The 26,650-nt window shown below is 40.1% G+C and overlaps 1 pseudogene; it reads right to left on the reverse strand.

The window, feature by feature from the left end:
* Window positions 1-26,385, reverse strand: part of LOC142426617 (transmembrane protein 106B pseudogene) — a 42,504-nt pseudogene extending 16,119 nt beyond the window's left edge.
* Between the last annotated feature and the right edge of the window lie 265 nt (window positions 26,386-26,650).

Raw genomic sequence — 26,650 nt, forward strand, 5'->3', positions numbered from 1 at the left:
TCTTTTTCAGAATTCTGAAAAGCTTGTAGAGTCTAGTCCCTGAACCTTATAGGGATAAAATAATTTTAAATACATTCAGGTACAGGGATTACACAGGAGCCCTCGAACTTTCTAAACAGGGGGCTAGTTCACTGTTCCTCAGACCAGTTGGAGGGCCGGACTATAGTTATTTAAAAAAAAACAAACTATGAACAAACTCCTATGCACACTGCACATATCTTATATTGAAGTAAAAAAATCGGGCAAAAACACACGGCTGGCCAGATAAATGTCCTGTGTAGGCCACATGTGGCCCATGGGCCGTAGTTTGAGAACCCCTTGTAGGGCCTACAAGCTTTTCAGAATCCTATTTGCCAACAATTTTTCATTGGCCCATGTCAGCATAATTCCAAATTCTTCCTCTGTCTTCATATGATTCTCTCTCCCTGCTGTGGTCTTCTTCTCCTTGTAAACGGAGTCACATTGTATTAAGGCTTACTTTCTCCCCTGTGACCTCATACTAGCTTAACTAATTTCACCTGTAAAGACACTGATTCCAAATCACATTATACTCACAGGCACCATGGGTTAAGGTGAACTGTACCTATTGGAAATATACAATTAAATCTGCCACTATGTGTAATGGAAAAATAGTCTACTAAACTAAAACTTTAAAGAAACAAGTAAACAATTTGACCAATCTTTTGCAAATTGGCTAGTTTCCAAATGTCGTAGGGAAGCACAGCTCTTTCGTGATTCATATTCTCAGACGTTTAAATGGAAGAATATAGAAAAAAATCAAATATTTTTGGAAAGGAAAATGCCACAGACCTAGATGCGTGTCATATGTTTACTCTTTGTTACAAGAATATCTTTATTGAGATCCTCTTGAGTCTCACAATTCTAAATAGCAGGAAGCAATGATGGGTATATGTATTTACACACATTCGTTTTCATGGTTTTTAGCATATAATGCACATATCATACAATTTAATAGTTCTATCATGTTAAGAAGAGTTAGGCAATTATCACCAAAATCAATTTCAGAACATCTTCTTTCTTATGCTCATTTTTGTTAGCTCTCCACTTCCCCACAAGATTCCTTGCCATGGTCCTAGGTAATTATTAATCCAATTAGCTTCTCTATATATTTATCTATCCTTGGATTCATATACAGAAAATCAAAACAAAGCACAAACAAATAAACAACAAAAACCAACAACAATGGCATAACAGAGAAAAGCCTCAATCGAAAAGCAAGAAGAAATTAAACACTGACACAACTTTAAAATGGGTCAAAGAGAGATTAAGTGATAGGTGTTACAATTTAACTACATCTTCCATAATCAACGTTATAATGTTCTCTGTCTTATGCTACACATGGCCCTGGACTCTAGTTAGAAGGAATTCACTGGAGGTTTAGTCCGTATGGGGAATCCTGCAAATGGATTTTGACTTCCAATGTCATCCATAGTCTTTGCAAACTGGGTGTTCAGAATTTAAACTCTGATACTGTTCCCTTCTTTAAACTTGGTGTGTGAGTCTGGGTACGTTAGAGAAACAGAGCCACAGAAACTCATGTGTAAGAGAGAGTTTTATATAAACAGTAAGTGCACATCAAGGAAATATCCCAACCCAGTGCTGCCCAAGCCCACAAGTCCAACATTAGCCCATATGTCCGACACCAGTCCACAAAGTCCTCCTCCAAGAGACCCGATAACTTGAAAGGTGAGGTTCACCGAGTCATTTATCCCTCCGCCCTTCAATTAACCCCACATGTGTTAATCCGCCAGGTTGGCACAATAAACTAACTCAATCCACCCCTTGCCAAATTGGCACATGAACATAATTCTTTAGCTTCACAATTGCAATTAAGTAACACCTACACATTAATCTTATCAGCCTGTGAAAATGTTCCCCCTCCAATGAAAGTTTGTCAGCCAACCACTTCATGCCTTTCCCCCAATTTTGGGTATTCAATTTATATACTGCCCACTTACATCAACCCAGTGCTCTGATGAGATGATAATTTTCTGACATGAAGAATCTCATTCCAGTTGGAACCTTGTGAAATCTGCATCCATAAGAAAAATCAAATCTGGACAGGCCATCCATAAATTTGGCAACAATATACACCAGTTCACAAGCTCAAAAATCTCCATCTGGTCGGGTTCTGGTCACCTCAGTGTGGGCTGCCTCCTTCAGCCTCCACAGGATGCTCATTGGTCACCTTGCCTTTAGAGCATGGGCTCTCTCTCACCAATACTCAACAAGCTGAGCCCCCTCATGCTATGTCATGAACTTTAGACCATCAACCTGCTTTCGTCTTCTCCTATTTTCCTGTAAACCGAGTCCACAGGTGTCAGTGGCCAAACTCAACCCATCTCTTTATTGCTGCATTTCTCCCACTTCCACTCAACAAGTAGATCCAGGTGGGCACCTAGCAAGCATTTTTGCCTGTTCTCAGGCTCCCTTTAACATTCAGTCCTAGAGAGGAGTTTTCTTCATGGTTCCAGATTTTTTTTCCAGTTTCTGACAAAGACCATTGGTTCCTGAGTACTCCAAAGCACTGGGTGAGGCATACCTTTTCAAAGCTTTCTTTGCAGGCATAGCCTGAACCCATCTGTAGATCAAATTTTAATGGTTGAAAGCAAGTGGACTTACAAACTTCTATTTTCATATTTTCTATATTTTTCCCAGAAAAGAGCCGAGTAAAGTGTGGCTTTGACTGACCTATGGCTAGACAAAGAAGAAAAGCTACCATGAGGGAGAGGTCTAACAAACATCTACTCTCCATCTTAGGATTTGTGTCTCCAGTGCCCCGCTCCTAAGGTACCATAATATGTTAGTCTGGGCACATTAGAGAAACAAATCCTCAGAAACTCATGTATAAGAGAGTTTTTATATAAAGGGTAAGTGAGTCCACATCAAGGAAATATCCCAATGCAGTGCTGCCCAAGCCCACAAGTCCAACATTAGCCCATATGTCCAACACCAATCCACAAAGTCGTCCGCCAAGAGACCCAAAAGAGAACTCGAAAGGTGAGACTCACGGAGCCATTTATCCCTCCATCCTTCAATTAACCCCACATGTGTTTATCAACCCAGTTGACCCAATAAACTACCGCACTTGGTTTTTCTTATTTACAATCCTTGAATCCCGCATGTTGGTCTTCTTCTTCCATGCAGACTTAGTTGATGCCTCACTATGATGGATGCTTGTTTTAAGAGAAGCCTTTAAGATCCCAGACATTATACTTTCTGATAGCTGGGCACCATCTAGTTTCCTTATCACACTTTGCTATAGCACCAATATCTTAATGATCTCTTCATGAGGGTGAGTAGGGCATAAGGTCATGTTATAAGAACAAATTGGTTTTAGATTGGGGCTAGAAATCAGTATACTCCCAATATCCATTCATATATCTATGATGTATATATTTCTCTGTCATTTTAGACACATCACTTTCATTTTATAGTACAGAACATTATAAATCATCCTCCTAGGGTATAAGACAATTTTATTGGTAGTATCACTATTAATAACCGATGGGCTATATGAATTGTTAATTTCACTATATAGCATTGCCTATATTTACCACTCATATTTTAAGTACATATTATGCAGTAGACACTAGGGATATAGAAGTGAGCAAAGCAAACACAGCCCCAGCTCCTTTGTCGTGACAGTTACGATTTAAGTTCTAATCCTGGAGGGGAAAGTACCTAGCACACTGAGTTTCTGTTATTATTAACCGGCATCAAGACAGCCCCCACCATGGCATTTCTATGTGCAGTAGAACAAAATTTTGCCAGACTCTGCCCCATCTCCATGATCAGTTGCAGATCCGACCCCTGTAATCTTGAGTGTTTCCATTAGCTACGTTTCAGAAACAGAAATTGTGGCTTTTCTGATTGGTTTGTCCTGGGCTAGAAGCTCCTCAGAAACCTGTGCAACATGCACATTTCCACTAACAGATGGGCGTCGGCTGCACTTTTATGCGCTGCAAATAGAAAGTGGGGATTCTATCGCTGACTGAACCACTACTGCTCTTCCCGAGTACAGGAGATCCTCACTAAATGTCTGTCCTATTTTGGTAATTTAATTATTTGGATGTATACAATACTAAAATAAAACATTGCCTTCAATAAGTTAAAAGTCGAGTTCTTGGGACCAAGACAAACCCACTACGATTCCAATCCACAGGTTACCCTATCGAACAGAGTAGAGCTGCCCCGTTGGGTTTCCAAGGTTGTAGCTCTGTCTATGGCAGAAATTCTTGTCTTTCTCTGGCACAGCAGCTGATGGTTACAGACTGCTGACCGGCAGTTAGCAGCCCAGCCTACAACCCTGGTGGGACTGCCCAGCCGTGGAGCTTCCAGGTGAAGACAATGAAGAGATCCACGTTTTTAGCAGAATGTGGCAATTATCCAACAACATCATTAATATCACAAGCAACAAAAATTTTGCTGAGGCTAACTCAACAATGATTACAGCGGGATATCATCAATAGGGAGTTGCCTAGATTTTAAACCATGCAGTATTCCCTTGGTCCATTTGAACATCAATGAATTGTTTGGAATTCCCAATTACATAAATGTGATCTATAATTTGTCATGATCCTCACAGCTGAATGCCTTTGCAAAGTCAGCAAACAAGAGTAGATATCTTTCTGATATTTTCAACCAAGATCCATCTGATATCACACCACGTCCTCTCCTGAATCTCTCTTATTGTGACCAGAGGCTCACAGGAACCGAACACTGAAGTAAGGACAATGGCAAAGTACTCACTAATTCAGTGTTTGTGGTTACTTTATAGGATACAACCATAATAAGGAGAATTAACTGTAGTTGCTTTCTCTGAGGAAAAAAATCTGGGTAAAGAGCATTTTGTGGGAAAATGCCAAAAGTTTAATTTTGGATATGTTGAATGTAAGATACCTATTACATATAAAAGTGGAGATGTCTGTGAACAGTTGCTAAATCATGGGATTTAGAAATTATACTGCTGTAAGAGCTCCCAATAAAAGGATCTTTTAATAATAATAAAGAAAATAAATTATTCTGTAATTGATTTAATTTGGGACTCAGCGGCATATCAGTGGGAATTCAAGTTTTGAAAATGAGTTTGATGAAATAAAATTGGTATGAGTACTGAACCTAGGGGCACTATACATTTAGAAATGAAGGAGATGAGAAGGAATTTTTCTTTTTTAAATACAAGATGCAGCAACCAGAGGGATGACAAACAAAAACAGTAAAAACAGTTTGTTCTCCTAAATCAAGCTAAACAAGTGTCCCTGAGAAAGAGTGACTGGTTTTATCAAATGTTAAGGCCGTCAAGGAAGATAAGGCCCAAAATTGACCATTGTACACCAAAACCCCATTGATGACTTTGATAAAAAGCCATTGAGAGAAGTTCTATTGCTGAAAATCTGGTAGGAATGGGTTTGAGAAAGAGCAGGAGGGAAAGATATTGGAAGCAGCATGTTTAGACATATCTTCAAGGAATTTTGTTGTAAAGGAAAGGAGGGAAGAGGAACAAGGAAGATGGGACAGAAGGAAGGCGGAGTTAAAAGGAAGATTTTCTTAACAATGCAAGAAAAAATGCATGCTCGTGCGCTAATGTGAAGAGTCCCTTTATTGCTATTGTCAGGTGCCCAAGGTGGTCCAGCACCATGACGACGCTCGGCACCGAGAAAAAGCAGAGCACAGCCTGCGCCATCCTCACAATCATCCCCACGCCAGAGCCCATTATTGCACTTCGCTGTGTCTTTGAGGGTCCTCCATTTTACCAAGCATGATGTCCTTCTCCAGTGACTGGTCTCCCCTGACACCATGTCCAAAGTGTATAAGACAAAGTCTTGCCATCCTTGCCTCTCAGGAGCACTCTGGCTTTACTTCTTCCAAGACAGATCAGTTTGTCCTTTCAGCATCAATGTCTCTCTCCAGCACCATAATTCAAATGCAGTGATTTTCCGATGGTCTTCCCTATTTCATGTCCAAATTTCATATGTATATGAGGCAGATGAAAATACCATGGCTTGGATCAAACATACCTGAGTCAAAGTAAAACCCTTGCTTTTCAACACTCTAATGAGGTCTTGGCAGCAGATTTAACTAATGCAACACATCCATGACAGGTTTGTTGTGCCAACTAGGCCTCTGAGATAGTTAGGTTATTGTGCCAACCTGGCCGATAAACACATGTGGGATTAATTGAAAGGCGGAGAGAGAAATGACTTTGCGAGCCTCACCTTTCTTGTCTCTTGCACTTTGATCACCGGATCAGTATGTGGCTGCCTTGCTTGTTCTGTGCCTCAATTTGCAAACTACACTACCTGTGGGACACCTAACCCGTGGACTGTGTCACTGTAATTTGAGGTTCCTTCAAGACCTGCTTTGCCACACCATTGGAATTTACATCACTTGAGCTGAGGACTGTAGGACCCTGTCATCTAACTGACTGTTGGTGACTTGCCCTGCTGTTTGCTGCCTGTGCCCAGAGAGTCTGAATTGTTCTACAGAGGACTACCTGGTGGCCCTCAACACTTGAAGGACTTCCAGTGTCTCACAGTTGTCTCACAGGAGTGAGTTGCATTGAGCCATTTGTACTGCTTTTTAATTTAATTGTTTATTTCTTACGTTATATACCTATCTATCTGTATAAATATATATAAAATTATTAACATTCTGGTTTTGTTTCTCTAGAGAACCCTGTTTAACACAGCCTCCATAGAACTATGTGGGCAGAGTTTAATCGGGTCAAAGTTTTATTGGAGGGTGACCTAGATAAATATTTTTCACAGACAGCAACCCGTCTCTCTTCCTCCCTGGTGATCAGGCCAGTGTGCTGCTGCTTGAGTTAGTTCTTTGCCTCAACTGTGTGCTGCACTACCTGTCGGTCTAGCCAACCCAAGGATCCCGTCACTAAAGCTTGAGGCTTATTCAAGACCTGCTTCTCGGAGTCAGTGTGTACACCACTTGAATTTGAGGCTGGAGGATCGCGTTACCTTGTGTATGAGTTTGCTTGAATTCAAGATCCCATTAGGACCTGCTTCCTTAAGCTCCTGGTGTTACTGAATGTTGCTGCCCCACCCTACCTGTCTTGGCTGAGGGAAAACTCTGCTGTCTGCTTCTTTGACCTTGGACTGGCAGCCTAAGTGAATTGAAGGTCCTTCAGTATATTAACTTTTCCACAAAAGTGAGTTGAGCAGTGCCCTCTCTATGGCTGTGTGGATTGGCCATTTTATTCCTTCTTGATGCATAACCTTTCTATATATGGCCATAAATGTCCTGGTTTTGTTCCTCTAAAGAACCTTGCCTAATACATCTTTTAATACCTGGCTGCAATGTACATGAGCATTGATTGTGGAGTCAAGCAAGACAAAATCCTTGAGAACTTCGACCTTTTCTCTACTTATGATATTATCTACTGGTTCAGTAGTGAAGATTTCGGTCTTCAGTACGTTGGGTCACATTCCACACTGAAGGCTACAATCCATGATCTTCTCAGCAAGGGTCTCAAATCTTCTTCAATTTAAGTAAGCAAGTTGTGTCATCCACATATCCTAGTGTTAATAAAATTTTCTCTGTTCCTGATGCCACTTCTTCTTCCTCTAAGCCAAGAAATTCTCTGATGGTGTGCTCAGCATCCAGATTGAATAAATATGGCGAGAGGAAACAACACTGCCACACATCTTTCCTGATATGAAACCGTACCACATTCCCTTATTCTGTTTTCACACCTGCCTCTTGAGCCATGCACCAGTTCGGCATGAGCACGGTCAAGTGTTCTGGAATTCCCATTCTTCAAGGTTATCCCTTAATTTATAATGGTCCACACAGTTAAGTGTTTTAGCATAGTGAATAAAGCACAAGTAAACATCTTTCTGGTATTCTCTACTTTGAAAAGCAACGATATCCCTTGTTTCGTGTCCTCTTCTGAATCTAACCGGAACCTCTGGGGACTCCACAGTCTGTTCAACCGATGTAACAATATCGCGCACAAGCTAAATGTTCCTGAAGGTCATTCTGCAACGGTTGCAGCAGTACATTGCCAGGGAATAACCAGAGTAACAATTCAATAGAGAAGACAATTTTGGCGGTGCAGGGAAGAAAGGAGCGAATGGCTGAATGCATGTCTCAAGGTAGGTAAAAGGAATACAATTGATTACAAGAGTAGAGAGCTGATCTGTTTGGGGAGGGCGCATCGGGCTGTTGTGTGGCTCCATGCCATGGAGTCGGTTCTGATACACAGCAACCCCAAGTACAACAGAGGGAATCTGCCCAGTTCTGTGCCAGCCTCACCACGGTTCTTATGTTTGAGGACATTATCACAGCCCCTGTGTCAATTCATCTTGTAGAAGGGCTTCCTCTTTTTCACTGCCCCCCTTCTTTACCAAGCATGATGTCCTTTTCCAGGGCTGGTCTTTTCTGAAAATGTGTTCAAAGATGTGAGACGAAGTCTCTCCAACTTTGCCTCTAGGGAGTGTTCTGGCTGTACTCCTCCAAGAGAGATTTGTTTGCACTTTTGGCAGTCTGTGGTACTTTCCTACATAGGAACACAGTAGTAAAGTCAAATTAACTCATATGCTCATATAGTTGGTAGGTGTCAAGGTAGGAACTTATAGAAAATCTTGTGGGTTTGCTTCCATTTTCATAGTAAAGTGAGAAATGGCGATGAAGAGTTTCGAATAGCAATTAGGACAGAGACTGGAGGAGAGAAGGCTTAAAGTTATCACCTAAGTCTGAGTGAATGGACCAGGGAAAACTTAGTATGATTTACAGGTAGCATATAAACGTGATTGAAGTAATTGATCCTAAATGTTGGGTTAGGTAAGTCATCAAAGCTTCATATCTTTTGCTACCTGCATTCCATTTCAAGTGGACAGCTGCAGAGAACATTAGGGACTTACTTTATGTAGCTGAGCACGATGAAACGAGAGGCACCAGAAGAGTGACTGGTGCTTGCAGGAGAGGGAGTATAAATAGATATAGGTTTCATGTGAGGACACAGTGGGTGGGGAGGGCGATGGTGGACAGTGAAACAGTGGTTGGATAAATGGACTGAAGGTTTGTTGGACATGGGATACTAGAGGAAAAGAATTACAAGCATAGAAGATGATGTTTGGAAAGTGGGCTATTCAAAATTTTGATTACTTGAGTGGTGGCCATTAGTGGTGACACAAGGTCAAGGAAATGAACAAGAGGAGCAGGGTTAAGGTAGGATAAGGTCATCCACGTGATTGCTTTTGTTTTTGTTATTTTCTCTGCAAATCAAATTCATCGGGTATTTATAGACATAAAGGTTTTTCTCTGTGTAGAAAAGTTTAAAAGAAATATCATTCTAAAGCCTAGATATAGACACCTTTAAATCTCTTCAATTGCTAAGTTGTAGGGTACTCTTTGAAAATAGGGATCCCCTATTCTTCCAGAAAAAGTTGCTTTTGATCACTGCTCATTATAACCAGAATCTTTTGTTATCAACACACTTACAGTCATGTGAACTGCTCTGAAACATCAGAAAGTTTATTTAAAAAAACAAAAAAAAACTTAAAATTAAACAATAATGTTAAATCCCTAAGAGTCCATATAATTTAGTTCCTCGTTAACTTAATTGTTTTTCAGTAAAAGTGAAATGTGCAATATGCAAATTAAATAATATTGCATGTCAGAGTTTGAAAGAAATATTCATTTAACATTGGGAGAGATTCCCCCCCCCCAGAAGATCTTGTTCATTTATTTTGAGAGTATTTTTGTTTGTCGTTATTTGTTCAAAACATAATACAATTGTGAAACCCAGTGCCTGCTGGCAAAGTTGGAATAGCTGTCAGCAGGAAATGGCAAACTAATAATAAGTGCTGGTAAAATATTTATATTATAGTTTACTGGGAAGCTGAATGTAGTTTTGTATTTCATTAGTGCTTGAGGCAGTACATATTTGTGCTCCAAAATAAGTGAATAGAATTCTAAATACTATAGTAACTTATCTTTCAACTATCTACCGGGGAGAAAAGAATTAATAATTATAAAGCCCTTTCGTGGATGAAATTTAAGAAATGTTAAACAAGGTCCACAGGGCAGTAATTAGCAGCATCTCACATTCAGTGTTATTGGACACTAGGCTGCTGGATCAACCACTGCTGTATGTGGCCTAGTAATTTAGCTCTGGTTCATAATTTTCAATAACAGAGCTATTCAAGAGGGAGGGGTGGTCTTAAGCCACCAAAGGACTCAGAAGTACGGTGATGTGCAAGTACAACACAGTGTTTATGTACTCCCCAAAGTGTATCAAAGCTCAGATCCAGAGAAATAAAAGAAAAGTCAAACAAAACAAGCATTAGACTGCGTAAAATAAGGTATGGACAAGGCAAACAGGTGAGGCATTGTTTAGGTGGCTAAGGTAGATCAATATCTATTCTTGCAAGCCAGGAATCCTGCCTGCTTTCCTCTGGCGCTCAGCAGATCATCTTACGGCTTGCAGACAAACTGTCGCCTAAACCCAACTGACAGACAACCTATTTCACCCCTGTAAAAAATCATACCCATCTTCTTTCTTTGTGGTTCACTGAGGGGAGAAAAAAATATAACTGCCAAAATGAAATAAGGCCAGATTGGTTTTTACCACATGCTGGCCTCCTTTTTCATTAACTTAATTATAAAAGATTAAGTTATAATACTATAACCTAAAATTTAACCATAATATTAAAGTCTAAATTTGCTTTCATTCCTAATTCTAATTTGCACACTAAAATGCAAATATATTATAAGCAAAACTATGTGAGTGGGCACCAAATCCTTGCAAATAGTAAATGTATGCAATGTGTCTGGCATAAACTAGTCCGTATTAATATTAGTTAGCATTAACTAATATCAACATGCCGATTACAATCATTTAAAACCTAACAGGGAGAATGAATCAGAGACTGAAGTGCTTGCATCCACCTTGTAATGTATTGAATAAATAGGCAATATTTCAGCGTTTCTGAAAAACATATTTAACAGACTCGTGATAGTTGAACTTTGAATGAGGTCCAGAAAGGCTTGATTGTTTGTTTAATGACACAATAGCATCAATTTACGTATTCTCATAAACTTCAACTTCATGCATAACTTTTAGCAATCTTTTATTTTTCCTATAGAATGCTTTTAACTTCAATTGTAAATCAAAATCAGATTTTTTTTTACCAAAAGGTAATATACATTAAGTCGTCAACATATGAAACAGGTATTTTAGTTCCAATGAATCTTAGATTATGCAAACGTCTATGTAAATTGAGTAACATAAATATTCCTTGAAATATACTCTCTTTTATTGTGCTATTTGTTCACTGCAGATACTTAAAAATTAGGAGACTATCATTACTAGTTTTTAAAAGTCTTGGGAAAACCTCTGTATAAGAGAGAAATTACAGTAGATCATTTATTGACATGCAAACTATAAAAATATGCATAATCCTCTTCACTCTGCTTTAGATATGGAAGACATTTTGTAATTCTTATTCTTGATTATAGTATTTCCTAAAGCATAGTTTTTCATATATAAACACAAAAACAAATATTTCACTTTTCCCTTACTGTTCATACCAGAGCCCACCCTGCTCTTTTTCATCCTGAATTAACTAATAAAATTAATGGCAACCTTAATGTAACTTTTGAAATATTAAGTCAATATTGAAAATCTTTATCTTGGTGGTTTTATCTGTTTTGTCTTAATCTTAAAAATAGAATATTTCATTTTGTCAGTTGATGCATATCATATCTCTGATTAATAAGAAAATGTCTTTTGTCACTGCTAGTTTTTTTGCTTACCTCATTATGGTGGGAGAAATGCAATTTACTTGTCAGATTGAAACGTTTGATATAAATCCTCATCCTATCTTTTGAACTAGTGTTTCTGAAACACTACATTATAAACAAATGGCATGTTTAATTAAACAACTACTTTACTCCTAACTGAACAAGAGAGTGTGATTATATCAATTTAATAGCAAATCATGTGACTAGAATTTAAAGAAAACATTTTCAACTCAGCCCAAAGGTATGATTATACTAATTCAAAATCAAGACATATGATCAAATGTAAACAAAATATCTTAAGTTCCTGTCGTCATAATATTAAAGATGGTTTCTTTTGAAATAAATTAATGTGATACAGAAAATATTAGTTCACATTTATATTTCTTCTTCAAATTACTAATTGTCAGACAAAGTTATACTTAAAAGTCAATTAATGGTTTACTAGGAGGCTGAACACTTGTTTTAAATATAAGCAATTGTAATTATACTGAAGAATTTGTTTTACTTTTAAGTGCATCTGACTAACTTTCAAAGCTACCGGTTAGCAAATCTGAAACATATTAACCGTAGCCGAACAGAAAAGGAAATATGATTAGGTAAATGCAGCTGCAAAATTAGGCATCAAAAGTTGTATTGTTACATTTATGTGCATATGTACATTGATCTCTGAACATGTGGCCATTTTAAATGGAAAGATTAATCGTATCTTTCAATTTCAAGCTGTGAAATAATATTTTGCATTAATCACCAGAAGATACTGGATACTGGAGGTCAATCCACTTTTCCTATTTTGCAGTAACAGAGAAAAATTAAAAATTGGGTTCTGACCTAATGAGACATACCCTGCTTTTTAAAACATGCATTGTTAGGATCCCAATTATCTTTATTTGTGTTTGTTTAGTTAGGTAAACAGATGAAACATTTCTGATCCAGATGTGGCAATTTCTGTGCTGTCATTTACCTTTCAAGGATCATAAAATTTTTGCTTTTAACACATTCCCTCGAGTACCTACATGTTTTCATTATAAACCAGTAGTTGAGAAAACATGTCAGATGCTAAATACAAAATCCACCATGCAGGAAACATGGGGAAATGTAACAACTGTTTTAGAAGAAAATGTCTTGAAGTCAACTTACATAAAATCTTAAATGATTTGCCAACGAATTTTAATTAGCATTTACATTACACAAACTTCAAATGCCAAACAGTTTCTACTTAACTACTATAGGACTTTTGTCAAATATGCTTAAATCTTTACGCCAAAATGTGTATGTTCTATAAAATAAAAATCTAGTAATCGGGATGTAGGATTTGCAATACCAACTTAAGTTATGGGGAAAAGGGGGGAAAGTATAAAGCACTTAAACCATTTTAATACTTAATACATTATATGACATTGCTTACAGAAGATGTAGCACTCAAGGTAACAACCTTTAAATAAATATTCAAAAATTGCATGACCAAGTAGACTGAAAACTTAGAAACTTTGAAAACGTTCTCATTCATCAGAGTAGGTGAATATGAAAAACTTAGGATGGTAGTATAAAGATTAAAATTACCCAAATTCATTAAGAAAAGTAAGGATATAATAAACAACAACCACTAAAAGTGGCATGCAAAGATAGATAATGCAAAGAGAGAAGACGACAGATGTTCTAAATGCAAAATTATTAAATACAAATAATTATTGATTAAATATAAAAAGTAATTCTTGTATGACTACACACTTAATACAGTTCTACTTCATGAAACTGTAAACATGTCACATTCTACTTTTTAAAAGTGGATTTGCAAACACTTTCATGAAATTGGTCAAATAAATAGTAAGCATTTCCAATTAATGACATATATTTTTGAATATTAATTTTTCTATATTTGTTTAGTAAAGTCTAAAATTGCCTAGGCTTGCACAGAAACCAAGATTATAACGTTATTATTTTGAACTTTCTGAATTTCAATTTGCATACAGCTAATTATATGAAAAAGTGTTAAAAGTAATAAAAATGCAGTTGGAAAACAACAAATGTATAATTAGCAAAAATTACTAATTCACATACTAGACATTAACAACAGCATGAAGTGTATGAACATATAATCACATTAAAAAATTCCCATCTTTAACTTCACTTAACAGCAGAAATGGTCATTTAAGAATGATGAGTATGACAATGTGGAATGGCTTGATTTCTAATAAAAGGTATCAAAAAACAATACAATTTTATATCTGCATATCCATTATAAGAAAATAATTAAATATTGTTGTCTTCTAAGATATTATCAATATATTGGAAATATAGTAATAGCGTTATATTGAAATAGTTTTACACAGCCAATATCAGATTCTTGATATAACTACAATGAGAGCAGTGGGTGCTAGTTGTTATCCTTTGAAATTTGTTGAGTAAACTGCAAGATAAACAAGAAACTTTTATCTATTTCTTAAGCTAGATTAGTAAGGCAATACTATCATTAAAATATTAACATTCTGTCTTTTGGAGAATCCCTAAGAATCTATAAGGCTGAACAGATTTTAATACAAGGAAAGTAATCTATCAGTAGAATGGAATTTTAGAAAAGTCACATTTTGGAATATCATAGCAAAGTTTACACTATATATAAAGCTTACAATCACAGCAATTCCTCATAGGAAAAAAAATCTTAAGGCTAAGGCTGTCAATTCACTTCTTTAGAATATTATAATCATATAGAAATAGCCGTTAACTTTAAAAGGATGAAACAAAAAGCATTGACTTTGATACTTCATTCTAACAAAGCAAATCTGTTTACTTCAAAGTTAATTTCCATTCTAAATCTCAAATTTTGCTCTCAATAACAAGTACAATAAAAGAATGTTGAGATAATGACACAAGATGATAAAAGTAAGGAAAACGCTTATTTGAGGACATAATCTTTCGCATATGCCAGCGTTAAGTAGAAACGAAGTGTTACTTAAACAAAAGTTAAGTAACAAAGTGTTACTTAAACAAAAGTTACCCAGAGAATCCGAATGTTACTTAAACAAAAGTTACCCAGAAAATCCGAATAGAGCGTGTATCGAAAGGTGCTGAGACACCTGGGAAAAATCCAGTCCCTCTTGGTAAAGGTTTGCCTACTGCAAGGTGCAGTTCACTGCTCTCAGTCGGGCCCTACCTCATAGCAACCTTCTAGGACAGGGTAGAAAGGCTCCTGTGGGTGTCCTTTCTTTCTTCTTTTGTAATCATTTAATTGGGGGCTCTGACAGCGCTTATCACAATCCATCCATCCATCCATTTGGTCAAGCATGTTTGTACAAAGGCTGCCATCATCATTTTCAAAACATTTTCTTTCTACTTGAACCCTTGGCATCAGCTCCTCATTTTTCCCTCCCTCCCCCACCCTCTCTTCCTCATGAAACCTTAATAATTTATCTTTTTTTTTTTCATGTCTTACACTGACTGCTGTTTCCCTTCACCCACTTTTCTGTTGTTCATCCCCCTGGGGGGTGGGGGTTATATGTCAATCATTGTGATCGGTTCCCCCTTTCGCCCCGCTCACCCCCACCTTCCCCCTACCATCCTGGTATCGATATTCTCATTAATGGTCCATGGAGGAAGCACACCAGCCTGTGTGATCAAGAGATGTCGATGGGGACAACTAACAGGCATCGAAGACCCAGAACACAAAATCAATGTGAATGAAGGAGAGGGCAGAAGTGGAGAACCAAAGCCCATCTGTAGACAATTGGACATCCCTTCACAGAAGGGTCACAAGGAAGAGATGAGCCATTCAGGGTGCAGTATAGCACCGATGAAGCATACAACCTTCCTCTAGTTCTTTAATGCTTCCTGCCCCCACTATCATGACCCCAGTTCTACCTTACAAATCCAGTTAGACCAGAGCATGTACAGTGGTACAGATAAGATCTTGCAACACAGGGAATCTGGGACAAAGAGACCTTTCAGACTCAAGTGGGCTTCCTAGACTAACCCTTGACGGAAGCAGAAAGCCTCAGCTTTCCCTGGAGGAGCAGCGGGTGGTGTCCACTGCTGAGCTGATCGTCAGTAGTCCAATTTGTTGGTAACCCACTAGACCATGAGGACTCCTTTGTGGGGCTCCCTGCCATCGAGTTGATGCTGACTCCTCTCCTAGAGACCCCCTAGGACAGAGTACAACCACTCCTGTGAGTTTCCAATACTGTAACTCTTTACGGAAGTAGAAAGCCTCCTCTTTCACCTATAAAATGTCAGGCAAAAAATATTTCGTATGCGAAAGCTCCTTACCAACTTTAATTAATAAAAATTTGGAAAGAATCATATGATTGAGTTTTGTTAGTAGCAGTGTTTGGCTTGTTGGTACAGCAGAGGTAATGCTATGCATTCGGCAAACCCATTTCTTTTTTTTTTTAAATCATTTTATTAGGGGCTCATACAACTCTTATCACAATCCATACATACATCAATTGTGTAAAGCACATGTACATTCATTGCCTCATAACTTCAAAACATTTGCTCTCCACTTAAGCCCCTGGCATCAGCTCCTCATTTTTTCCTCTCTCTCCCTCATGAACCCTTGATAATTTATAAATTATTATTTTGTCATACCTTGCCCTGTCCAACGTCTCCCTTCACCCACTTTTCTGCTGTCCATACTCCAGGGAGGAGGTCACATGTAGATCCTTGTAATCAGTTCCCCCTTTCCAACCCACCGTCCCAGTGTTGCCACTCACACCACTGGTCATGAAGGGATCATCCACCCTGGATTCCCTATGTTTCCAGTTCTTATCTGTACCAGTGTACACCCTCTGTTCTAGCCAGACTTGCAAGGTAGAATTGGGATCATGATCGTGGGGGGTGGGGGTGGAAGCATTCAGGAACTAGAGGAAAGTTGTATTTTCCATCATTGCTACATCGCACCGACTGGCTCCTCTCCTCCCCAAGACCCTTCTGTAAGGGGATGTCCAGTGGCCAACAAAGGGGCTTCCTATTTCTAAGCAGCTAAAAGTCCTTCTCAAGTCTCCCTTGTCATTTGATTGAGTCATGTGACTGACTTTGGGCTAATGGAACAAAAGTTTATACTTCAGTCTCAATACTATTGCTTTCCTCTTTATCTACTTCAGAGAATACAGTTGAGAATTTCAAGGCCTGACAAGATGGCAGAGCCCCTCCTGGCTCTTTGAATAAATGAGCAGGCCTCTTGGAGCAAAGCCCTACCCACACGCTCCATTCTGAGCCACTTAGGAATGTGAGCGGGTAAGACGTTCCTATTCTATTAAGCACTGAGAATGTGAACAAACTGGAAGATGATTCCTCATTAACTTATCTCTTCCTCAAATATTATGAACAATAAAGAATTACAAGGGATAGAGATAAAATCTGGAAATTCAGAGGAAGGCCAAAATGAATACCATCTGGGCCCTACATGTTAGGGTAGGAATTGTTCTTGGAAACAGCGTCCCTTCAGTTATTGTCTGTCAGAGCCTTCTTTCCCAATCCTATTGGTCTTCTTATGTTAATATGATTATTAATCTTAGTCAATGCTTAATGAATTGCTGCTGCTGCTGCTGGGAGGAGCTCTTGATTTGGTTCCAGTCCTCCGTGTGACAGAAGAACGCACTGCGCGGTCGGGCACAGGCCTCACAAGTATTACCTTTGAGCCCACGGCAGACACTCTATCAAGGTACCACATTGAATGTCTTCCTCTTTTTATCTGACCCTCTACCTTAAAGCATTATATTCAGTTATAGCTTAACGCACTCTGGGCACACAGCTGAGGTGAGTCCCTCATTTATTTAGTATGCCACTTATATAAAGACCTCTATGTCTAAGTAAAGAGGAAAATATATAATAGTATATTTACTGTATAGAGAAAATGTGTGCCTATAAAATTGCAGCTGAGCTCATAGTTAATAAGTGAATTTAGGACTCACAAAGTCTTCGTGACTTCATGGTTAGGCTTTTAAAGTATAAGGACAGCCTCGGTAGAAGAGTAGGTTATGCATGGAGCGCTAACTCCAAGGCCGGTCATTTAAGCCCACCAAGTGCTCCAGAGAAAGATAAGGATTTCTGTTCCTATAAAGGTGTACAGCTTCAGAAACCCACAGAGGCAGTTCTACTCTGCCCTGTAGGGTCCCAGTGAATTCGAATAGACTCAATGGCAATGAGTTCTACTGTTATGTATTGTGGGTAATATTTGGCGCCAACAAATTATTATTTGAACCATGGTAATTCGCTTCAAGGAACGCTGTTGAAGTAGTGGATTACATAATGGGACTGCAAATTATGGGGCTAGCAGTTCAAACTCACCAGATGGTCCCAGGGAGAAAGATGAGCTGTTTGTTCCTGTAAAGACTGACAGTCTCAGAGACCATATGGAACAGTTCAACTCTGTCCTACCGGGTTGTGATGTGTCCAAATCAACTAGACAGCAGTGGGTGAGCTAGTCGCTCATTTACTCCAAATACTCTCCTGCCCACAAATAAACTGATGTGGCTGTATGTGCATTTGGTCTGCCATGGGATGGGAGAACAATAAGGACCAACCTTGGTAAATATGCTATCATATCTGACTCTCAAACTGAAAGCCTTAGAACCTGATTTTTAGCAATATACAAAAAGTCGATCCCTGTTTTGACGATAGATAGATACACAGTAAAGAAATCAATGTTGGGGTGCACTAGAGTCACTAGTGTTGTGCACCCACTCGGGCTACTGTCCCTTCCCTCCCAGGCACTTCCATTCCACACGAAACCATGCAGAATTCTCAGTGCTTTTTAGTATCCATTTTAACCACAGCGTGTGTGTTAACTATAGTTGTGCATTGCTTAAATGCCATATTTCTGATATGAATACTGTCAACAAAATTGTTTTGTAAACAATTGCCTGTTGCTTCTTCGTTAAATAAATCTAACTAATCGTTCTATTATGTCATTAGCAATTACATTATTCGTAACTGAAGGGAAGCCTGTTCTTCTCCATTTCCGTTAATTACTTCATTCTGAAAAGCTCATTGATATAGGTTCACAAATACTACCACAATATTATAGTGAAGACATCAGAACTTTTGACTCAATCAGCAGCCATCAAATTATAAGCAGCAACAAAAACAGTCACATGTGTGGCTGTCATTGCAGTTGGGTAATAGTGACTTCACTGAGCAGAATGTATTGTTGTTAGGTGTCTCCAACTTGGTTCCAGCTCATAGGGCCCCTTGTACAGCAGGACAAAATCCTGCCTGCTTCTGGGTCATCCTCGCAGCTGTTCTTAGGCTTGAGCTCTGTGGCGCAGTCCTTAGGTGTAGGGTTGCTACCCTCGAGGTCTGGAGTTGGAAACCATGAGCTGCTCCGCAGAAGAAAAGGGAGGATTTTTACCTTCGTCAGGAGTCACAGGCTCAGAAAGTCACGGGGACAGTTCTATCCTGCACTTGGGTCGGTATGAATCAGAATTGACAAGGTTCAAAATGTAAATGATTTGTGATTTAACCTCGTAAGCATGTTCATACATGCAGGCTGGATTTTTGTTGCTATAACTAACCATAGGGGTTTTAAAAATAAAAAATAATAAATTTCTTTTAAATACTGCACAAAACATGTATCAACAGTCCTGTGAGTGTCACTCCCTCTGACAGAGTCACCTGGTACAATCTGCACTCCACACATTCCTCTAGGGTACTGCTGCTTTGTTGACCCGAAAGTCAGTATATCATTTATGATGAATAGTAGCATTAATTTTAAAACGTCAAAGACATCTGTGAATGTCTGAGAGATCATAATGGCTCACTAAAAAACAACTATCTTTATCAAAAGTATCATTGAGCATCATATGATTTGTATATGTCCTACAAGCAGAGCTACATAGGAAGCCAAATAATAATCAGAATATTGTTTGGAAGCACGAATTCAGACGAGAGGCATTTTAATGAAGGGGATGTCTAAAAGCTTCAAGTTTAAATAGCCTGATATTCACTCATGGTTGGAACAGTCTGGGTATTGGCACGGAAGTACACCCCTTCTTCGAACCATATTTGGAAAGGCTTTGCTTACATTGATTCGGACTTTCCATGGCTGGTATTCTTTCCATGGCCATGCCAATGCTTCCGATTAGTTGAAGTCAAGTCTTGCCGCACAAGAGTTAATGTGTTCTTCGTGAGTAACTGCAAACCTTTATATTGATCTAGTTGATGTCGCTCTGAAGTTTAACTTTCAAGGGCAATCTCATCTTGTGATCCTGTCATCAAAGTTCTTGCTGACACCTCTCGCATGGTGACCTCGATGAACTAACACAACTAAGGACTGAAAGGATACACTGAGTGATCCGGCCTACTTCTGAAAATATAAATGAGGCTAAATAATGGCAGCTGGGCTCTTTAGGTCTTTCTGCGAGAGGGAAGGCATATGCCCAGAGGCTTCAGCGAATTACCTAGCATGCCTCTTGATGGAAGGGGTGATGTCCTTCGTATGCTCCCCAGAAAAGGCATCATGTCTCTTTAAAACAGAACCAAATGCCACCCTCGGCTCTGGGAGACCCGGTATACATCGAAGCTAACATACAAGGACAGGGAAAGATGGTGCTTTGCCAGATCCACCCATCGATGAAAACTCCGAGCTTGTTGGAGTGGTGTGGTGCCACAGTGCCGTAGATGTCAGGAGCAAAGAGCACGGTCCCAGTTCTAGTGCTCTTCTCCAACGAGGCAAACGCCAACTCGGCACCCTTTACCCCAAACAAATGTGTGGGAGATACTAAATGCAATAATAAGACTAATTAACCCACCAGGGAGCTTCGGGACTGGAATGATTCAGTCAGACAGAAACGAACCATTTTTATTCATTTATTATTATCTCTTCTTTATCTGTGTAACCAGAGGGTGGGAAGAAGACCAAGAATTCAAGATGCTGAGTCGATCTGGCTGAACTCTGGTCTAACTAGTGTCTGGAAGACCGTGCCAAGAGAAGTTTCAAAAACATAGGACGAATGCTGACGCAACTTTCTCTGGAGACGCATTATGATCACGAAAGGGGACTTCTCTCCTTCCCAAATGTCCTTCTGCCTGAATCCAGATACGTTTCTCTGAGTCGGAGAACTCATCGTTGGAAACCACTGGTCCATAACAACACCAAGATGAGTAGCTAGCCTTTGATACGCAGTGGATGATGAAGCCATCAGATTTTATGGTACTGACCGGCGAAGAACCCCTGAAAGTGACAAGATAAAACAAGGAAGCAGATAATCAGAAACAATGGGATCGCTTATGAAAGGGACAAATTAGGTTTCAAGCGTAGCCACTTTTTAAAGAATATGAAGGACATGAAGGTTTTACCTGTGTTTAAATTCTTGTGGCATTATCAGATGCTGTTAAGTTTTTGAAGGTATTTTTATTAGTCAAATCAATTTAATTGATACTAAACTGGGGGTCCGGGGGGCGGGTCCATTTGAGTAAGCAATGCCCAGTATCATGAAATTGGGTTCCGTCTGAGGACTTGAGGATGTAGTTTGAGCTATTTGAGAAAAGTAAGGAAGGACACATATGAAGAACTTGTGTACAACTGAGCATGCCCAAAGGCTCTCCCCACTAACATGGATAGCGAAGTTAGTGTTTTGTTTTGTTTTGTTTAAGTTAGGTGAATTTTTTTTAAAGAAAAATGCTTACTGACTCTAAAATTCTAACTATCTCACTCTATTCAGTAAATTCTTAGCAATTCAGTAAATTCTTAGCAATGGTGGAGCTACAAAAGACAGAACCAAATGTACTAGCTATCAGATGGTTTCAATGGAGTATGCTTAATAATTTCCTCTAGTCAACAACAAATGAAATTATATAACTAAGGAGAAATCAGGAAAAAAACCAAAATTCTCGAAGGAAAGAACATACATTCCACAGAAAAATAGAAACGACTGTCTAATAAATCATTTTCAATAAATAATTACTACCTGGCAAAACTAATAAAGGGGGAGGGTAGGAGAAACAAAGATAAGAGGAAATTCTATTGCATTCCCACCCTTATTGTGTCCTTGTTTGTAAGCTGAACTTTGGGACAATGACTTCTGGCTAGTGCTTTTTCCAACCACTAGAGCTTAATACCAGGAGAAAGATGAGGCTTTCTGCTCTGGTACATAATTGCCACCTCGGAAACCTACCCGGGAAGTTCTGCCCTACCCTCTCAGGTGGCCATGAATCCGAATTGACTTGATGGCAGGGAATTTGATTTGGTATAACCTAATACCCCACCAGGCTGAAACAGCACTCTTCGACACGGACATATTCTCCACAAAACCTTTCAAGGCAAATGTTCAGAATGCTTAATCTCACTTCAAAATCATCAGCTAAGGCTTCTATTTAATAATAATTTTAAAGAGGTATAAAATACTAACAATCCTTACAAGCTTTTCCTTAAAATCCTGGGAACCATGGTGCCTATAGGAGAGGGTGCTTCTAAATGTTCACAGCGGGAGTGGGGGGGGAGGGAAGGCATTAAAAGGTAGTGGAATCTTCCACAAACTTTTCGAAGCCCCCTTGCACACAAGCATGAAGGCTTTGTCAAGCTTTTACATGCACTCAGAAAAAGGAACTGCTTCCATCCTGTGAATTACCTGTCCTGTTTTACAGGTAGCACCTGTGTTGCTGCCACACATCTGTGAAAGCACAATATCAGCCAACTGTTAATCAAGGATCACTTCCCTTCAAAGTGACTGATGATACACTGCTAAAACAGCTTATAAAAATAACTTCTCCTTCGAAAAGGTGCTTCAGGGTTTTCAGACACATCTCACAATTCCTGCTAGCTTAGTGCATGTTTGAAAGTTAATTTCTCATTAATATTTAAAGAAGAAATGGTTTCAGACCAAATTTAAATGATTCATCACATTATAAAAATAAAATATTATTGGCATTATTTTCATTTCAATTACAAGGAATGATAGTGTCCAAGATTGCCTTTTAAAACTGTTAATGAATCCTGGCAATGTGAAAAAGATATGGATTAGGGAGATGTAATGAGATATGATTAAAGGGTACAGGCACTGAAGGGTGTTGGAGAAATTCTTTTCAGAAAGAGTATAATTAGTGTCTGATAAAAGTCCTTAGTAGATAAGATTTTTGAAGAAGAAAGGTTAAGATAAACGCAGACTTTATGACAAACTTGCTTCATTTTCCCCCGTTGGTTCTCTTACACACTCAAAATGATGTGGAAGTTTCCTACATAAATAACATTTGTCGAATCCTTGATGGAATTCTACCAGACAATTAGTGTTTTAATTGCCAGACACGGAGAGCAGAAGATGTGTTGAAACATCTTACTCCATTTTCAGTGTACTTTTCTTTGTTGATTTATGTAATGTAGCTAATAATATGCAACCTACCCTGGTTTTAAACAAACAAATGAACTTCTAAAATGCAAGCTTTCCATAAGTTGCTAAGCAACTCCAAAGGCACATTTTATTAATTTAATACATCACATTAAGTGACAAATCCTTAAGGACGATTTCTAACTCCATTTTATACAAAGTAGAAATCCAAGCAGGTACTCCTCTGAATTTCCTATATCTAAAGCTTCAGGGCTGTGCAGAAACACTGCAATTTTCAGAGGCACACTTGTCTTATTAAACAGGTAAAAACATATCTCTACTAAAAATAATCACTTAATAGAAGTCGGGTTCTGGGATTCGTGAACTAGGTAGAGTTTGTGCTTTACTCCCATAATTCAGGGCTTCTCAACCTTGACAATGCAGAAACTTTGACCGAATAATGCTATGTATGTGTGTTTGTCTTAAGGGGAGGGGGGAGTCATCCCTGTCCATTGTACGATACTAAGCAATATATATTCTTAGTCTCCACTTAGTATCTGCTTCTAATTCCTCCCATGGTTATTACAGCTAAAACACATCCCCAGACACCACCAAAAGACTCTAGAGGAACAAAACTACCCAAGCCAAGATATAGCACAACTATATAATAGGTAAATAGCTAAAGAAAAAAAAATAACTGGCAATGAAAATGTCTTGAAGTTAGTTACCTAACATCCCCTAACAAACACTACCAATAATGAAGTTTAAGAGGCTGTAACATTTCCATTGATACTCTGACTATTTATTTAAGACTGACCCTGGTGTTCCTTTCAATGTACAAAATTTAGGGAAAAAACGGACCGAATATTGGCCCTATCTGTAGCCATTCCCTACCCGTATCACATCCCAAAGCTACATCAGATCTAGCTCTGTATCCCTCTTTTCCTGATGCTCAGCAGCTAGCACATTCATTAAAAAAGAATAATCTCAATTTAATTCTATCTTCTGCTCATAGATCCATCATACCTACTATCGAATACAAACTCCGTTACAAGGCTTTGAAAAGTTATTACAGATTACAACTAAACTCCCTCTCAAAACACCTTTCCCATTCTCCATTTATGTCACCATTATTCCATTAAATGCCAATAGCGTGACTTTGTCATTACATATCTAATATAAAAAGGACAATTCATTAACTCTGTGAAAGTTTTCCTAATGAGTTCTTTCTTTACTTCTCATCAGTATCATATATCTGCTAAAAGAATAATGTGACTGTAAATTAATATGAGGCAATACATTAATGAATGTGTCTTCTATGAACATTGCTTGGTAGATGTCTCTATCAATTGATATTTACATTATTGATGCTCAACTGGATTCTAAGTTCCCAGAGGGTAGAAAAAGTTCTCATTTGGGTCGCTCAGGAACTTTGTAATACTCATATTAATATATATTTGATTAGTAATTAGGACCCTTCAAATTAATCTCCTGATTATTATTTCATTGACTATCTATCTTCACTATTTGACAGTCAATGAAAGTGGAAGTAAATATTTAGAAAACGAGTGTCAAGGTTACGGACCTGCTGCTTAGTAGAGTGTGCATCCAATCCATGATGGCATCCCGCGCAGAGCCTCAAAACCCTAAATTCCTATCCTGCTTACCAAGTTCTCAAAGTACTTTAAAGCAAACGTTATGCAAAGAACGGGAACTGCTGAGTGACACGCAAGGAAACATAAGATAAAAGCAGATTAGGGCTGGCAAAACTTTAATTGTAAAGAAGCGGGAGATCGCTTCATTTCTGTCTGAACAAATGTTTCTTGCTACAGGATAGGAACTTTCCTCAGAAGGCTTCTGGAAGTGAGCACTTTCCAGGTAACATCAAAGGGTTGTTAAAGAAAGAAAAACAGGGAGGACATCCGCAGAAGGCCTGGCAGACTCCAAAGTCTAAATCAGATTTTTACTTCAGACACATAAGGAAGTTCAAGGAAATATTTTTGAACAAGTCTTGAGGATTCCCCCACACGCCCACCCACTCTTTAGGGGAGAGTCCCTAGAAGAAGCGACATCAAAACTGCTGGTTATCAAGACCATTTATTTATGGATATCTCAATTGAATTGAGCAAAGCGTCAGACTTCGGAGTCATAGGATGAGCTGGTTTCTGATGACACCAACTAAATCCCTCAACGTAGAGCGTCAGGTCATTTATTCCGTGGTTCTTGCCACGTTTGCTGCCTGAGTGCTAAACGCACCAGCACTAGCCTAGGCCCTGTGGGAAAACAAAGCGGCTTAAACTTCCGTTGGAGACTGTGTATTTTTGTAAGGCACTTCAGAAAGGAGCAGATTATTTGAAAAGACATGGGAGACACCCCTTTCTCCCCACCTCGAGGAGGCCCTGCCCTCATCCAAGTGTAAGGAAGTGCAGAATGTCTGTGGGTCAAGACCAGAAGAAAGTGAGAGCACGCGTGGGGAAGAGCCCACCAGTCAACAAGAGACAAAAAGCAGTTTCTAGACACTGGCCTCTGCCCTGTGTTTGGGCAGAAATGCAGGGTCCCAGGGAGAGGTGAGCTGGTGAAGTTGGAAGTTGGAGGACACCTCAACCTAGGCCCCAAATAGGGTCCTAGGGGGCGCAGGACTCCTCTGCAGCTAACTGTGAGGCTGCTAGAGGCTGCTTGGAGTGTCCACCACAGGGCACCACCACAAAGGCCTTCTTCGAAATAGAAATTGGGGGCGGAGGGAGCGGGGAGCCTAAAGGGTGGACGCCTGGAGGCTTGCAGAGCAGGGCCCATGCAGCCCCGCCCAGCGTTTCCCTGGGGCATCCACGCCCCCACCTCCGTGCCCTGAAGGAAGTGGACCTAGCCAGGAGCCACGCGGGGGTCTCTGAGACCCCGGCGCCCCCTCCTTGGAGGAGGGAAACTGAAGGGGAAGGTGGGTCTGGGATCCGCCGGCCGTTGGGGCGGTGTTTAGAAGCTGACACCTGGGGACTTGGGTGAGGGCGCGGACCATCTACCCGGAGTCGGGGAGGGGGTGAGGGGGCTCCCAATGAGATCTCTGTCTTTGGGCGGGGAGGGGGGCGGAGGAGGGGGCGTTGCTCTCGCCGCCCCTCCCTCCCGGGGCTCCAGCCCTGCGTGCCGGGCCCACCCGCCTTCCAGAGCTCCGGCCGCAGCGGACCACGGCCTGGGGCCGCGGGCTCTCGGCGCCAGCCGGGGTGGGGAGGAGCGGGCGGGCGGGCGGGCGGGCGGGCGCGGGGGCAGCCTCGGAGCTCTTTCCACAGTAACTGGTGGCGGAGACCAGGAGGCGTGTGGGGGAGGGGAGGCGAAGGAGAGACCCCGAGTGGGTCATCGCGCTTCGCGTCCCGCAGGACTTCCGAAGAGGTCAGCCCGAGGCGACAGGAGGAAGCTCTGTCCCCTCTTCCCGGTCGCCTTCTCCTGCTGACCGCGCGCCCCCATCCCCGGGCTCCCTCCCTCCCTCCAATCCCACCCAAGGCTCCGCCCCAGCTGCGGGGCCCTGATGGGGCGCACCCCAAGTTAGAGACAGAGCTCGCCCCCAAGGCGCCCAGCCCGGGATTCGGAGGCGTCGCTGGGCGTTGGGGACCGGCTCGCCCGAT

The sequence above is a fragment of the Tenrec ecaudatus genome, chromosome 14, assembly GCF_050624435.1.
Source record: "Tenrec ecaudatus isolate mTenEca1 chromosome 14, mTenEca1.hap1, whole genome shotgun sequence".
In the NCBI taxonomy this organism is placed as follows: Eukaryota; Metazoa; Chordata; class Mammalia; order Afrosoricida; family Tenrecidae; genus Tenrec; species Tenrec ecaudatus.